Raw genomic sequence first — 16,698 nt, 5'->3', positions numbered from 1 at the left:
ATAATGAAATAGTTTTTAAATTAAAAACATGTGATATTAGCTCTAGTAATTGTTATTTTTCTACAGCTCTATTAAGGATGAAGATGAGCTGGGTTACTGAACTTGAGAAAAAGTCGGGGTTTGGTTTGGTTTTGGTTGGGTTTTTTGGGTGTTTTTTTTTCTTTGTTTGTGCATTTAATGCGCGTTTTTTAGCAAAGAATCTGGTAAAACAGTAGTATAAAACCAATCCAGAGATCTTTAAGTAAATAGTTTTGGCAGAATAGTGTTTTGGGGCCTTCATGAACAAAGCGATCTCCTTTGCAATATTTCATACCTTTGTACCTGTACTTTGATATGCACTTCATTTGCTTTATCCTGAGGCATTTGACAGGCCATATATTCATTCACCCGTGTATATTCCTGCCCTGGCTATGGCTGTCTTGAAGCGTGATGTCCAAGCTAGTTTCACGCTAGCTACACTGGGTGCTTTGTACGCCAGATTTCATACACCAGGTTTTATCAGACATCATTAGACCTGCTCTCCACAACATCCTTTAAGCAAGGCACTAAATTCATCTCATGGAGAACCAGTGTGGATAGGAACTGCTTGTGTGATGACTTAAATGTCGATTTCCTCCACTGCTGTCTCGGTGGAGTTATTTACTGGCATGTGTGGCGATCTTTGTGTACAGGGGTCAAACCTAAAAGAATTTGATCGGTGTAACAAACTGATAGTGCTGGGTGTCAAGTGCTAACTGCAGTGGAAGGGACTGTGCACCAAGCAGTGTAGAATCTGTTCTGGATGCTGTTGTCAGTGTTGAGTATTTTATTAACTCTTTATGCAGTGAGTCCTCTGCCTGTTAGGAAGAGATTGAGGAGAGCTTGAAATGGTTTTTGTTGTTGTTGTTTTGTTTTTTAAAAACATAATGTATCTCATCCCCATAATGGTAGAGAAATATAGGAAAGGCAAATGAAGTTTATAAAATATCAAGGTATATGGCATAAGAGTAGTTCTGTCAACTGATAAAAACCATTAATCTGCAGTCTCCCAAATGTGATGTGCTTTATTACAGGCTGTGCACGATTGCATCGTTGTGTTGCCTATCACTACAACTGTTGTGGCATTTTGCATTGGAAAAGTGATGTCAACGTGGCTGTAGGCTTTACCTCTGCAGTTTATCTCTCTCAGGAGTTAGAAATATGTCAGACAATGAAACGTTCCCTTTGTATTTAGGAGACCTTGAAATACTGGAATCAATAGGTATTTTGTTGCAGTATTTGTCTGCATATGCCTTTAAAGACTATGTGTCAAATCTTTCTTATTATATTTTCAGTGATTTGTATACTTTCATCTTTTCTTGACTTAAATACAGTGATGAATGGTGATTCTGATGATCTGGTGGAAGTGTAAGCAGAAGATGTTATCGAGTATGTGGAAGCAGTTCGTGTACTGAGTTTGTTTAAACACAGATGCGTTAGCTCATGAACAGCGAGAACTTTACAAGGACAAACTGCAAGGTCAGAGGAAATTAAAAACAAAAGAATGCCTGATTGCCATGTCTGCTAAGAGTGAGCACTGATTACTCTATCCTTGTCCTGCTAGGATCATGATGATGATAGTTGTGTCTTATGTCCTCTGACCAGGTAGAGGCATAGGTAATTGAGACTTGGTTAGGTTAAATTCAGACCTCTTCCTGGAGGTAGTTACGGAGCAGCATAATTAGACAAAAGGGGCTCAGAGCCTTATGCAAGAGAAGCCAGTACCATCCACACAGATTGTAAAATGTGAAAGGTTAAGTGTTGCAGTTGGGTACATGCTGGCATTGTAACACTCCTCGCATCGTTATGTTACATGCTAGGAGAGCGGAAAATTACAACTTAGTTATTCAAGACTGTAGTAAATCTAGTTAATACCTTGTACTTCTGACACATCTGTCAATGTGGTATCGTGATTATTTACCTTGGCACTGTAAGCTCCAAGCAGGAAGTCCAGTTGGTGAGCACTGCATCCCAAAGCCTCCTGTGTATGCTTACCGGCCCCACTGCTGCCACCATAACCTGCAGCCCTGCTGACCAAACCAGAGTGTTCATGTGAGCAGAGGTTTGCAGGATCAGGACATCAGTTTATAATAGGAAATTGCATTTCCAAAGGTGAGTGTGTCAAAGGGGTCTGTAACTCTTGACAGCTTGTTGCAAAGTAAGTTCTGTTGTATTAAACCTGGAGGATTATTACTTGCAAAGTCAATTGCTATGGTTTTATTTTAAAACAAAACGCTGTAGTGGTAAGACTGATGTGCTTAACCTGAGATCCTTTAGCACACTTTTTAGCTAGATCTGGGAATAAGTAAACACCTACAATAATCTCTGGTTTTGTTATCTCTTTGGTAGCATGCTTGCTTCCTGTGTTACAAAAGTTGTCGTTAGATTAGCTGTGTTTAAGCTTCCTGTCTCACCAGGGTTTTTTCCATTATTTTTACAATCTCTTTCAGGAGGTACCAATATCATGTTTCTGTAATAAAAGTTTCACTTAAATTATGGTTGTTTTTTTTTTTCCCGTTGGGATTATTAATTTTTTTCTCTTCACTGTCTTTGTCTAAATTAGCTTTCTAACTCTGATACTTTAAGATTTTTTTTTTAATGGCAGATGCTATTGTAATAAAATGCAGGCTAAGAATGCATAATACTACTTCTGTCTGCAATTGGTGCTCTTTAATAATTTGTACAAAAAGCTGAACAACCTGTTTAGCTGTATCACTTCTTATTCTTGCTCTGTGAAGTACCCTAGGCTTTTAAATGAACTTCTAAGTGTGGTGTATGTGCTGTAGGAGCAGTGTCCTTCACTGTGCCAGAGATTGATGACTCCAGTTTGCATGAGTCAGAAGAGTTCCTTAGCATATGGCATGGTGGTGTGGGTATTTTGGTTGCTTACTTTCGGTTTGTTAGATGTCTGTATGTCAGGAAGAGGGTTAAATTCACCTGTGTGATATCTCAGGTTGGGCAATAAAAATGGCATGAACTGTGTTGTTTACCTGCTCTAACCAACCATTATACTATTTTTCTTGGCCTCTTGTGGGGAAAGTGCTGTTGTTAAATAGATGGCCCTTCAACTGTGAGCTCTGGCTGAAAAAATAAGTATCTGAGATGCACAGTGTCATGTTTGGCTCATCGAGGGTAGAGATACTGAAATATAGAAGTCTTGAAATATATAAGTTTTGGCACATTCTCTTACCATTAAGCATGGAAATTCTGGGCACTGAAAATAATTGACATGCTGGATTTCACATGTGCTCATTTACTTATCAAAGTAAAGAGTAAACCTAGACATGAGATTTTAAAGCAAAAAGTGGAGCTGAATTTTCAGGACAGTGGGGTAGAACTCCTCCAGGACAGTCCCACCTTAGTTAGACCATGGGCAAACATTTTGCCATTGCTGCATACCCTGTTTGACCTTCTGCGTGTCCCTTATGGTTAAGTCTCGGTTTCCATTAATAGATGTCATTTGCTTGCCAGGGTGTGTGTTTGCCTATAATGTTGGTGAGGTTGCAACTTTTAGTGTAAGTAATGATTGAAGTAACACTTGAATGTGAAGGTCTTTAGGCTTGTCTTGAGGTTTTACCCCTCTGATTAAACTTTTTTGGCTTCACAAATGCAGCTGTTGCCTTGCCAATTGGTGTTTCATTGTGGATTTCACATCAAGTCTTGTGTTATTGCTGTAGAGTATGCATTAGCTCCTCTTGCGTTCTTTTGCCTTCAAATGTAATACTGAACTTGGGAGTTATTGGGATAATATTTAGATTTGGTTTTTTCATATTTTATTTTTTGGGATGCTAAATAGTTTCTTGATTCATTGCATGCTAATTGTTCCCTAAAATTTCCCATGACAGTTTCTTCCTGTGTTCATTGGTTCCTTTATTATATCATCTAGGCTCTTTCTAAATATGACACTTGTGGTAGAGTTGAATGGGAGAGTTTGCCCCAGTTTCACACCAGCGTTCACATTAATCTGCTAACTCAATTCTATGTTTTCCTAAGCTGTGGCAGTGGCACTGTGGTATAAAATCTTGAGCTTGCTTCATAATGATGCTTTTTCTTTGTAGTTACTAATTGTCATTTAATTTATTTGCTTCTGAAAGCTACATATTATTTTAGTGAGTGACAGGTTTATATTTTGCATTTTTAGCCTATGACGACAGTAACAAGTAGCTCCTTCCTTTCCCTTAAAAGATAGTTTCAGGGTCATCCTAATTGATTGCTTTCACTCACTTGCCTATGTTGTGCTCTTCATTTGAGCGTCATTGTCTTGATGGTAATGAAACAAAAGCCCAATTAAGTCTCACACTATACTGGGAAGTAGCTTGCCAGAATTTGACAGTAGAACAAAGGATGTTTCATTGACAGATTTCTTCAGAGGAAAATGTCTCAGTGGAGGTCTGTAAATCAGCACATGTGATTTTAGGCACTTACCAGCTATCACTTTTAAATTATTTTAAGTCTGTGGCTGAGCCTTCTGCTCTGCTCCGAAGATGTAACTCGGAGCACTGCTTGTGCTGGAGAGCTAATTTCTGTCCACCACCAACGTGAAAGCCCCCTCAAAATGTCGTCTTCCCAAAGTAGGCTAGATGAGAGTAAGTGACCTCGTAGCTTCTTGGAATATTTCAACACAGTGCTATATGATAAAAAGACAGGATTAAAAATTCTCTTTTTAATCCAAAATATAAGCCTGTAAATCCCACTTAACTGAAACCATCGCAGTTATTACTGTTAATATTTTTGTTTTAAAAGCTGTAAATCTGAAGAGTCACTTTAGGATTGGAAAGAGAAGAATGAATTAGAACAATGTTTTTTCCAAACTGTGCCTTGCGTGGCTCTTGGCATTTGTCCTGCTGAGTAAAGTGGTTTGAGAAAGGCGAGGGAACACACAAGATGAAGAGGAAAATGGCCCAGAAGAGCCTGATTCAACAGGACTCTTTAGAATAGTTACAGGACCACTGCCTTATTGCATGCAAACTTGTAAAATGTATGAAAAGAGAATTTCGGTTGGGTCCCCAGCTTTCTCTCTCTTTTACCATTAACTTTTTTTATTTGAATGCCATAGCTCTGTATCACTGTATATCAAAACCAAGACAATAATTGTCAACAGTTCCAAGTACGTGTGTACATTATGATGTTTGATTTCCACTGAGCCATAAACACTCTTTGTCCTTTGCCTTTTACTAGCTATTGGCTTGGCTATTCCTTGTGGACAGGAAAGCTGTGTTTAATGCTTTGTAAAGTGGCCATCAGTTCCATGCTTTTATCTCTATTCAGCATAAATTATTTTCAGCAAGGCCACAGATCTGTTTTGGCCAAGATTTGTAGGTGTCCCTTGTGGAGAGCTATTTCAGGATAAAGGCTTAATCTTACTGTTTCTTTCCTCCCCTTCTCTCTATTTCGTCTCTCCTTGAAGAACACTAATCCTGAATGATAGGAGCCCATGGTTGGTCTCCTTCCTCCATGGCTCACTTTTGTTGGGGTTTTTTGACATTTTCAGAATTAACCCTCAACTGGATAGGCTGAAGCATATTCTTTTACCCTTAAGCTTGGAAACTTGGTGTGCATTGCCATTGCAATATTTCTAAGGGGAAATTCAGCCCCTAATTATCAAATTAGATGCACATTCTGGTTCTTTGGCATGACTTTACTTTTGCCCATCTGTTAGGTTGGCACTCTGCCCTATCAGAAAGTAGCCGACCAGTTTCAGCTGAGCAGAGGAGCCAACCAAAGATGGGTTAAGAGAGGCAGCCCGCAGAACACTTTATGTTCGATTTCTCTTGCCAAAAGATCTTCCTGTTTGCAAACAATGTCAGCTTAAGCCCATATGCTTCATTACATGGGATGACATCTGTGGAGACAGATGCAGGGATGGCAATACAAATGACATTTGATAAGGAAGGGCATATGTTATGAAACCAGACACCGCTATGAGTTTAAGACCCTGTCTGTGCTGCATGTGTGTACACAGAAATATAGATTGCTTGTATTTTTTTGTTGTGAGAGTGCATTCATCGGCCAGGGTTGGGCCTTTGAAGTGCATTAATGTTCAAGGTTTGTGTTAGGTCTAACTGCAGTGGTATGATTCGGTTGTTGCAAATTATTAGCCTAGATCAGTATTTTGCTTCAGTACCCTATGATTGGTAACATGTATTAAAGGTCCAGTAGTTCGCACCATGTAAGGAAACACGTTTGGATAATGCCAATGAAAGAGGAGCCTATTGTAGACAGAGGATTCTGCTGTGGAATGTCTTCCTGAAGGATTTCAGTGGTATCTTCCAAAATGGCTTTTAGGAAATTCCCTATTTCAGTGTTTAGCAATACATTATTTGGATGTGAATTTTCCATGTCTGAGTAGAAGAGCAGTAAAAAACCCTTCCTTTGGAGCAACCTCTTTGCCCCTTTGCTAGATTATGCTGCTTTTTCACCAGAGGTCAGATTTCTATCTAAAGCTCCTTTTCTCAAATACCTCTCCTTTTTGGGTTTACAATGTGAAAATTACATTTAAAAACCAGAAAGTTAATTTTGGTTATTGGAGACTTTAAAGAGATACCATCTAGTTAACTCTTTTAAACTGACTTTCACATTCTAAGCCTGTCTGAGACAGTCATTTATTTTTCTACTTCAAAAATGTTTTCTGTTGTCGCTATGTGTATGGTACAGCAACATACGTGCAAACAAGGGACATGGGGTTGTTCTTTGAGCCTTCCAGACCAGCAGTGTTAAAAGAGTGATGCAAAGTTACAGGAGAGGAGAAGGGAGGGCAAGCAGTGGCCCTAGCACAGTGCCCTGGGGGGCCAATCATCTGTCCTGAAGGTGGGAAGACATCAAAGAGAAGTGATTTCAGAGAGCCCCCAGTGAACAGGAAAGGAAAAAAAGGGTTCTCCAGTACAGTGGTTTCGGTTGCCTGTGTCACTGCCTCCAGAAATTCCTGGATTACATTTAGCGGAAGAGTGATTTTGCAGCAGCAGTAGGGAAGCAGAACAATTATTAGTGGATGCAGAGAGTGTTGACCTCAATCACGACAGCACCAAGTAGGAAGGGGAAACAGCAAGTGAGGGTTCCCATTGGTTTGTGGCAAGATAGAGAGGACCTTAGTGTATGTGGAAAAAGTGCACTTCTCTGACTGTGATGTATCCTCATGTTGAGGGTATCAGAAAGTTGATTATTAGATTCAGACCTTGAGGGAGAATTTGCATCCTTCCTGTGTTCTCCAAATTGCTAAGGCTGATGCAAAAGGTAGCAAGTTTTCCTTAAATAAACTTTGCGTATAATCCATCTTAACAAGCTGAAGAAAAGATATTTTTAAACATTTTCACTTTGATTTCTGTGGTCAGCAAAGTATTAATCACAACAATTCCAAGCAAAATGTTTTGATGCTGAGGTGTAACATAAAGCGATATTTGTCACATTCACAGGGGAGTTAATTTATTTCTGTCAGATTTTAGTGTGAAATACTATTAGCTTGGTATTTAATTTAAAAAATCTACATTAAGTAAATATATTCTGTTGGTTTAGAGCACAAGTGAAAAAAAAAAAAACAAAACATGTACAATATTTGGAAAATAGGCCTTATCAGCCATACTTGAAAACTACACTTTTAGTGTTTTGGTAAATGGAAAACACACCTTTCAAAGAAGATGAATGGTTATTGGCAAAGTGAATCCTTCCATTAAAAAATCAAAATATCTTGCACATGGGTATGTCTTCCATATCCCTTTAATGGAGTTAATATCTGGTGTTCACAGAACTGAGAATGTTTTTTGGCATTTTGTCTGGCTTTTTATTGAAAAACATTTATCCAAGTGAAATAATATATTTAGATATGTAGGACTGTAATGAATAGTTGCAGAAATTGACCTCGTTTCTCTAACAAGCTTTTCTGATAGTTCTATACATTAAAATCTTTTTGCCTTATTTGAGGAACTTGCTGTATTTTCCAAATCAGGTCTGGTAATTTTGGAGAGTAGGTGACTTCTAATTTTTCGTTCATTAGGATTTATTTTTGAAGCATTTCTTGGAATGTTGACACTCTTTCCTTGGTAGCTTAAGGACAATGTTGTATTTGCTAACTAAAAGAGCTCCTAAAGTGTATATGGCTGTTAAATGCTTGGACCGAATGTGGTTTGTTGAATTTGCAGTGTTGTGTTGGGGAAACCAATCTGGAGGAAGAGGATTTCCTTAATCATAGTGATACAATCACTTTCTTTACACAGCTTTTTTTTCTGCACTTCCAGAAGGATAATTTTACTTCCAGTTTGGATTAGACAAAGGAATTCTCCAAAGCGTTGAGGACCGTCAATTTCTCTGGTTGGTTGGGGTTATTAAGAACCCTTGAATACCTCATTTCCATGTCTTACACATCTCAGTTGTTTTATCTGTAAGAAAGAGTTAATGATGATGATGATGATGATAATATCTGATTTTTATTGCCGCCCCCCCCCCCCCCACGTGCTCCATCACCATGATAGAAAAGATACTGCCAAGTATCTTTTTCTATATACCGTAAGGTATTACTCAAGTTGCACTCATTTAACTCTTTCCTTAAAGTGTCTCCATCCAAAAGGTACAAATAAACACTTCCCTATTTCATTTCGAAACTGGTTTAGTATCTGCAAAATGCGGTTTCTGATAGCTGTCCAGATTAGATAAAAATTCAGTGCAAGTAACAGGGATTAAAATGTAGAGACTGAGATGTGTACTGGCATTTCTTTTCTCATGGTATTAAACTGCTAAAAATGGCACCTATTTGTAAAATGTGCATATTTATATTAAATTGTCTGGGTTTTGCAGAAATACCATGCTTCTGGTGCATTTAATGTCAGTGGTTTTTATACAGGTTGCAGAAAATTTGGCCTTATTTTTCCAGAGATCGAGGATACCCTTATAATTCACTTGTAAATTTTTTTGGTACATAAAGCCTGGCTTAAGTCTGCAGTGCTTTCAGTTATCAATGGATCTCTCTGCATGTACATCTACATGTACTTTTTCCTATTGGAGGATCAAAAAAGCATTTTATTTATTTGGTTACATGATGAATTGCATTAAGTTATTGCTTAGGCAAAGTAGCCAGAGGAAAGGCTTTGGCTTTGCTTGGCCTGCACAGTATTGTAATGGCAGCATTGCTGGAGACAACAGGCACCACTAAAATGGAAGCAACTTGCTTGACTTTCCCCTTGTTTTTTCCTTTGTGCATTGATTGTTGGTGTTACTGTGCTTTCTGTATTTAAATGCTGCTACAGAGAGAGATTCTGGGCTTTTTTTTTTTTTGTGGCTTTTGAGGTTGGCTTGAGTTGGTGGGACAGGAAGAGGACTGCTAGGCACATGAGGCATTGCACAAAGTGCTTTAGTAATGGGAATCGTCTTTTCTTAAGTATTTACTTTTAGAGAATTGCTCTTCTTGCCTCCTTGTGTTGCTGTTAAGTGTTTTCAGTGTGTTGATTTTTCCATGCAAGCTCTGACATTCTCTCAGCCGTGGGATCAGGCTCTCCAGTCCAAGCCAACCATATAGGCTGTTTGTTGCATTTTTAGGATCAGCACTCGGAGAGTTCTGGGGAACTCCGTTGCCTGGTGCTACCAGCCCAGCAGCTGCATGAGACTTCAAAGCTCTAGTCTGACACACTGGAGAAATAGTTTTCATTTACAAAAACTCTCCTGTCAGTGCTTATTAGAGAATGTAGATGCTACAAACTTCCTTAGATCATCTCCAGTAGTGATGGTTTGCTTTGAAAAGCCTGTTTGCTTGCCTGTCTGGTACAATAGTGACAGCTATCTCGAAAGGAGGAGTCAGACAACTCTGAGATACCATCTGGACCAACTTGGGGATCAAAGCCATTCTCTTTTAGAGAAGCGCTGAAAGGAATTCCAAAACTTGAAGGCTGCTACATCTTGCTAACCAGATGCTCTATGAGTGCTGAATACATTGACATCTGCCAGTAATGGGGAAAACAATGAGGTGTGTGGCTTGCTACTTTTTTGAAATGTGCTAAATTAAATTGGCAGATCTACTTCAAATAGGTAGCACCATTGAACTTATGTTAAAAAAAAATAATAGAATAATGATGATGCCTGCATTGTATTGGCTGAAGAATAGAGCAGTAGAACATTACCAGAAAAAAGGGATTTCCAAATAATCTTGGAAATTCCATTCCCTTAATTATTTTATTTGGAGAGACAACTTGCAGCTTAGCTCATGGTTGTTACAAGATTCAGAGTGGTTATGGCATTGCAGATCTCTCCTAATGATATTAATCCTAACCATGATAACTAATGATATTAATCCTCTGATGCAAATTTTCCGCTGCTGTGATCATTTGTGCCCAGTGCTTTGGAGACAGGGGAGGAAAAATGTCAGTAGCTAGCTGGTTACTTGAGGAACATGCAAGTTAAACACCTGACATCTGATGAGTCACCCTCCAAGTATGTGTGATTGAATGATGGTTAACTGATTGCTGCAGTTGATTAAGACCAAATGTATCTGAAATGTGAAACACTTTATTTTTGAAGGTAGTAAGAAGTGCACTGTAAACACCCATAGTTTACAGACCTTACTACAATATAGCTACCTGCAAAAACGTCCACAGTTGTCCTCAGGAATAGGTTTGTGCATTAAGTAGGTGTTTGTTGCTGCCAAGCAAGTATTTCTAATGTTTTTAACTCACGTTTTAAACGTTGTTGTTTTAAACGTTTGTTTAAATATTGTTTTAAACAATTGTTTAAACATTGTTTTAAACGTTTAAACGATTATCATTATCATTCTAATGATAATGAGCCTCCATAAGAATTGCTACACCTGGTTGTTTTCTGGTTGATTCCTTTTTAATGAAGTGACTTGCCTGTTTAGAAGTTTCCACGCTATCTTGACTTAAAACTGTATCCGGGCTTTGATTGTATGAGCAAAATGCAAATGTTGTACCAACATATTTTTACAGTCCACATGTTCAGCAAGACAAAAAAAGTTCAGTCTTCTGGCACAGACACTAAGCAGGTAAGACATTCACATAGATCATGGTGGGATACGTTCTGTAATGTACGTATGTTGGGAGCACACAAGGTAGGGATTGAAGAAGTTTTGACTTATCTGATGCAATAGCTAAAGGCAGAGATGGTTGTTCATCACAAAGTTTTATTTAGCTGTATCAGCTTTTAAAAGAGATCAGAATATCATCTAGTAAGCCTCAAACAACTGTTGTAAATAATGAATCATTTCAAGATGTGATTATGGTTGTAATCCTGCAGGATGCAGGTTGGGCCTGGGCATTGACAAACAGGCCTGTTGGAAAGGCAGAATGCCACTTCGCCTCCTGCAGCTGTGTTGTCACTGACCATTAGTTGTACAAGCAGCTGGTTATTCAAGTGCTTAAATATAGATTGAGTAGCTTAATAGTAAGTAGCTATTTAAACGAGCGGTGTTTCTAGTACAATACTTAAGCCAAGATTTACTGCTGCAAAAGATGTCTGAGCAAACAGCAATGATACTATGGATTTAAAAAAAAAAAAATCAATGAAAATACAAATAGTGAAATTTTGTGCTGGATTCACTAGCAGTAACTTGTTGCTGGAATGTGAAACAGGAGTCCAAAATTAGTTAAAGCGTTTATAGGTGGATTATTGAAATGATGAAGCTGTTTGGAATGTGGGATTTTGAAACAACTAATCCAGGGCAGTGCTTATGTTTTGGTAGTTTTGTAGATGCTTTTGTATCTTTGGAAGGAGTTATGACCATTGTTTCTGGTATTGTACATACTTAGTGCACAAGCTTTTAGTAAATTACCATTGTTAGACTTGCATCTTGTTAAACAAACATAGATTGAAACAGATTCCATGCTGTAAAAACAACCGCATGCAAGCCAACTTCTTTGTGCATGCGGGTTATGTATCATTTCCCCTCAGGAATTAACAACATACCTTGAACTCCACTTTTTAATTTGATTGAAAGAGAGAGCCTTCTGTGAAGAATAAAAACTCTTGGACCCTAATCTCTTAATCTCCATAAAATGCTTGAATGTTTAGCTTTGATAATGTATGAAACAAATCTGGTGGTCCGTAACATTTCTGATGTGCATTCCCTTTTTTTGCAGCAAAAAGGAATCAAAGCAGACATAAAACAATGTGTGACAGATGGGTTGGTGTTGGTAAGACTTAGCCCTCAAGCATGAAGAAATTCCATAGCTCTAACTCTCCCTTCTAATATGCTGGTGGAAAGTCACTTTGGTGGCCTGATGGTGATTCCTTTGCCAATGTAACATAGTTTTCCTGCCAGCGGGTTCACCATGCACTTTGCGGACTTCTGTATTAGGCCTTTCAATACTAGGGAAGAGACTATCCATGAGTAATGAGAAGAAATAGAACTTTTTGGCTAACAAGCTTTTGTGCTTGGAGGCAGATTTTCTGAAAAATATGTGGTGCCTTCCTCATGCTTGGGATCAGGAACTTGTTGAGATTCAAAATTGGATGACTGAAATGAGAAGATGCACGTAGCAGTCCCAGCTCTAGCATAGCTTTTACAGTCAAAGAAACAGGTATCCAAAAATAATCTATGCAAGGGAGAGGAAGATCTTTCAACTCTGTTTCCTACATAAATTTCTGAAGGGACATAGTTCTTGGGGTCCTGCAGGATCCGAAATGGAAGTTACTTCCCTCCCACCTTCCTCTGGGGTAGCAGGAGAGAACTGAGCCCTGGTTTTGGCACATGCTTAAGGTGAGGTGATCTCCAAACATGTTGTAACTACTCTGCTATAATTAGTCCTGGTGCAAGGAGGTTCAGCTTCTGGTTTTTAAGTCTCTAGGGCTGGAAGAGTGGTTTTTTTGTTGTTCATTGTTTTTTTTAGTAGGTGCGGTGGTTTGATCTTTCCATTGTAAATATCTCATACAACTAGCATGTCCTGGTTGTCTAAATGTAGGCAAAATATACATGTTTTAGAAGCGCTTTTAGCTCTTAAAGTAGATGTCTGCCCTTTGTATTGAACAGTTGTCCCTGATATTTTTCCAACCTTTGGAATCTTACACTGGGATTTAAAAAAAATAAATAAAATGGCTTCAGAGGGGGATTGCCTGCCTGAAAAGTCTGTTCCAGAAATGCTTGTAGTACCTAATCAGAATAAGAAACAAAGAAAATACTGACGTTATATGATGTGTGGATTAGGTTGGCAGGAAACTGGAACATGGTTAACTTCACTCGTGTGTACTGAAAACAAACCGAACCCCACACCCACACTGTTGGTCTTAGTCTTTAAAGTTTTGTTGGCAAAGCTCTGCCTTTTAGGAGTGGGAAAACAAGTCATACCCACAGTAGACACAGTTACGCTGGCAAAAAGCTCAGTGTAGTCTCTGCCAGTTGAATGAAATCCTTTGGCATATGTATTTTATTCCATTCAAGGAAGAGGCTTGGCTACCCCTTCCCTGCCCCCCATCCCTTTTTCTCCAGCCCAGCAGAAACTGTGTCTCCACTAGTGGGATTCACGGAGATAACACTGCCAGTGCAGTCCCTTTTAAGTGTTGGTAAGCCATTAGAAGAAGCTACGGTCCTCTCAGATCTTAATTTGTTTCAGTAGATAAAGAGAAAAATGCTATCAGAGGAGACAGAGAGATCACTTGGGTGCAGAAATTGCATGAAAAGAGTAACGCAACTGTCAGAAGTGCCAAAGCCTCTGATGAGATTCCTTGGGACTTGTCAGTCTTAGTGCCCTGACTTAACTTTCTCAGTGACATGGTTTTGCCTGGAGGCAGCAGTAAACCATCAAAATATAACAGGATATCCTGGCATGACAGGGAGAAGATCTCGGGGATCTAGGTCTCCCAAGTCTGTGACTGGCTGATGTAAGCTATTACCAAGTGCAAGCTCCAGTTTTGGAGTGATTTTTAATTGTTTGTTTTATTTTTTAAAAAGAAAAAGTTGCATGGTTTTTGCACACCAACAACTGCTCATGGAAGATAAGAAATTGCAGCAGCCAAAGCTTTAGATTTATTGCTGTGGTCAATTTCCTGTTATTTTTAATAGGATATGGCCCCTCCACTTCTAAACTACTGACCTGTATCTAGTGAGTTCTGTCAAAGAGACTGTATCGTGTTTCAAACTACTCTGGCTGTCGGGTCTTGAACACATGCTCATGACCAGGGTTTGGGCCTTCCTAAGTAACGTTATATTTGGTTTAACTTTTTGTGTGTGTGTTCACGAACGTGTTTCAGCTCCCTGTTACAGGGATTTTTAGGAGCCTTTGGTTTGTTTTAAATTTGTATTGTTTGGAAAGAAGAACTTGTGTCGAGGTGTGCTCAGTGGAAAACAAGACGGTGGAAAACAAGAGCTAGCTAACTGTCAGGGCACTTCTGGCCTGGCGCTCCAGCCTGGGTCACTGCATGGGTCGGAAATTAGGGAATTCTTGGCTGGCTGCTGGGAGAGAGGTTCAGCCACTTTGCAGTGCCTGAGTGGCTGGACCAGGGGGAGGAAATCTGGCTGGTAAACTTTTAGCAGATAAAATTTGGGTTAAAAAGCAAGGTTTTAACAGAGGGAAATGAGTGTCATGTATCATTATTTTCCCTTGATTAGTTTTATTTGGATTCTTTTGGCTATTTTCATTCAAAAACATTTTGAACACTCTAAGTAGTCAAAGTATCCCAATGTTCTCATGTGTGATAAAAATAAGGAAACAGAAAATTGAGCTGGGCACTAACAAAGAACCACACAGAGAGTTAGAGGAGGGAGATCAGCTGGTCTGTAATTCATAAGGTCTTGGTAGGACTTTGAGATGGGGGTGTTAGTGCCCTGCATGGGATCCAGCATAACTCACTGAAATTGCACAATGCAGTTGTAATTTGGCAAGCTAAATTCATGATTGTAATTGTTCAGTGGCTATTTCTAGACTTTATAGTAAATTTCAAAACCACTCTTTAAAAAATGCTTTGTTATTTTGTTTTTCACTTGGACTTTCTACAGACCTTTTTTTTTTTTAGTGGGCATGGGTGGTTACTTTGTCCCCAGACCATCTACTTAAATGAAACTTTTTTTAGTTGTGTATACTTTAATGTTTTTATTAACCAAGATAATTAAACTGCAAATCACATGGAACAATAGGTGCATCTCTGACCAATATTTTACCAAACTTAAGGACAGGTTATATATCTCTTGGGATTCAACGTTAGCAACTTCTCAGATTGGAAAATAACTTTTCAGTGCCCATCCTTAAAAAGTCATGAGTCTTGTCATACATTTGATATCATGATAATCAAATTATTTTTCCGTTCTCTGCCCTTCTGGATAAGATGCTTTTGCCTTCTGTTAATGATATTGTCAACAAATAAAAACAAGCATTTAAGATCATCCCAAGATTACTAATTTGATTTCTTATGATAAATATTTGTGATTGGTACAATCCTGTGGGGAGTTTCTATGTGCAAGAGCTGAGGAAGGACAATAAACAGAATTTTCAAGTCCAGGTGACCTGGAAAGTTTAAATAGGATTCAGCATGCCTTGAGGACTGGTAAACTTTTGTCTGCTGATTCTGGACAAGAGATCAGAAATGCAAGGCATGTTTCAGTTCTGAAAGTGAGATAGCAATTCTTGTTTCATGGATCTGGTTAATAGTATATTTAAAGAATGAAAGTGTTTTATAAATTGAGTAATACTACCTGAAGGTATATCTGAATTATAAAGCTTGTTTGTAATTGAAACTAGCTAACTCAGTTGCTAATTAGACAGTTTGTAATTCTGAGGAACTGTATTCTGTTGACAGGAATAAGTTTTGCTAGTAGTGGAGACTAGTGACTTTTACTAAGGAGAGCACTACTACCTTTAATGGCTTCTTAAGATAAATACAAGGGCCTTTTCATAGCTTAGTTTTAGTACCAGTTTTCCAGTACTGATACTCCATTTGTAAGGAGAGTCTGGCCTCCTGCTCTAGAACCCATAACATCCCAAGTTTTATCCACTTTCTCTTTTTAGATGCTTGCCTTTGTTGTTTACTGGGACCTCTTCATGCAGAAACAATGTGTCCTATAGTGAACATAAATATTTTCCTTTAAAGGTTTCGATATGTTTATTATGTTGCCTAAAACTAAAGTAGAAAATAAACTTTAAAATGCAAGCATGCATGATTTATTATTACAGTTAGAATAGGAAAGAATTTATACTTAGTGTCCAAAATACTTTGAAACAGTGCATCTCCAACAGTTTTTCTGTAGCTTTGTGTCAACAGAAAATGGGTTCTCCACAGCAGCTTTTGTGTTGCCAGTTCTTATGTTTTAAAAATAGAAAAAATGCTACTTTTTGATTTCAGAAAACTCTTTACTTGTAGTGTCCTATGTTTCCTGGCTACTTTGCTTGCTCAAGCAGATCTGTTGGCTGCTTACAGTGTTCCACACTATCTACATTTATATCCAGGTATTTGTTTTGAGAAATTCGACTTTCTTTTTTCTTAGAAAAGAAACAAATTTCAACTGTCTCTTGGAATTTTGTTTTGTTTTGTTTTTCAGTCTGTATTCCCTTTGGGGTGTTCATAGTACATTTCAGATGCTGGGTTTTACTCCTTTTTGGTTGCAAGAACTATAATATGTGATGAAGGTGTGTTTGCTTGCAGTAAAACTGTCTAGATGCTCTCTGCTTCAGATTCTAGATATGAAAATCTCCCAGCTAAGTTTCTGAAGACTTCTGGCCAAATTCTGTAAGCCAAAACCACAATGACTTCGGGGAAAAA

At 38.4% G+C, this 16,698-nt stretch overlaps 1 protein-coding gene across 1 annotated transcript in view; it reads left to right on the top strand.

Annotated features, from left to right (window-relative positions):
• Positions 1–16,698, top strand: part of PTPN14 (protein tyrosine phosphatase non-receptor type 14) — a 122,359-nt gene that overhangs the window by 10,421 nt on the left and 95,240 nt on the right. The window lies entirely within an intron of this gene.

Source organism: Ciconia boyciana, chromosome 3 (assembly GCF_034638445.1).
Source record: "Ciconia boyciana chromosome 3, ASM3463844v1, whole genome shotgun sequence".
Classification (NCBI taxonomy): domain Eukaryota; kingdom Metazoa; phylum Chordata; class Aves; order Ciconiiformes; family Ciconiidae; genus Ciconia; species Ciconia boyciana.
The sequence above is the reverse complement of the archived record's forward strand: the minus strand, read 5'-3'. Positions and strand labels throughout refer to the sequence as shown.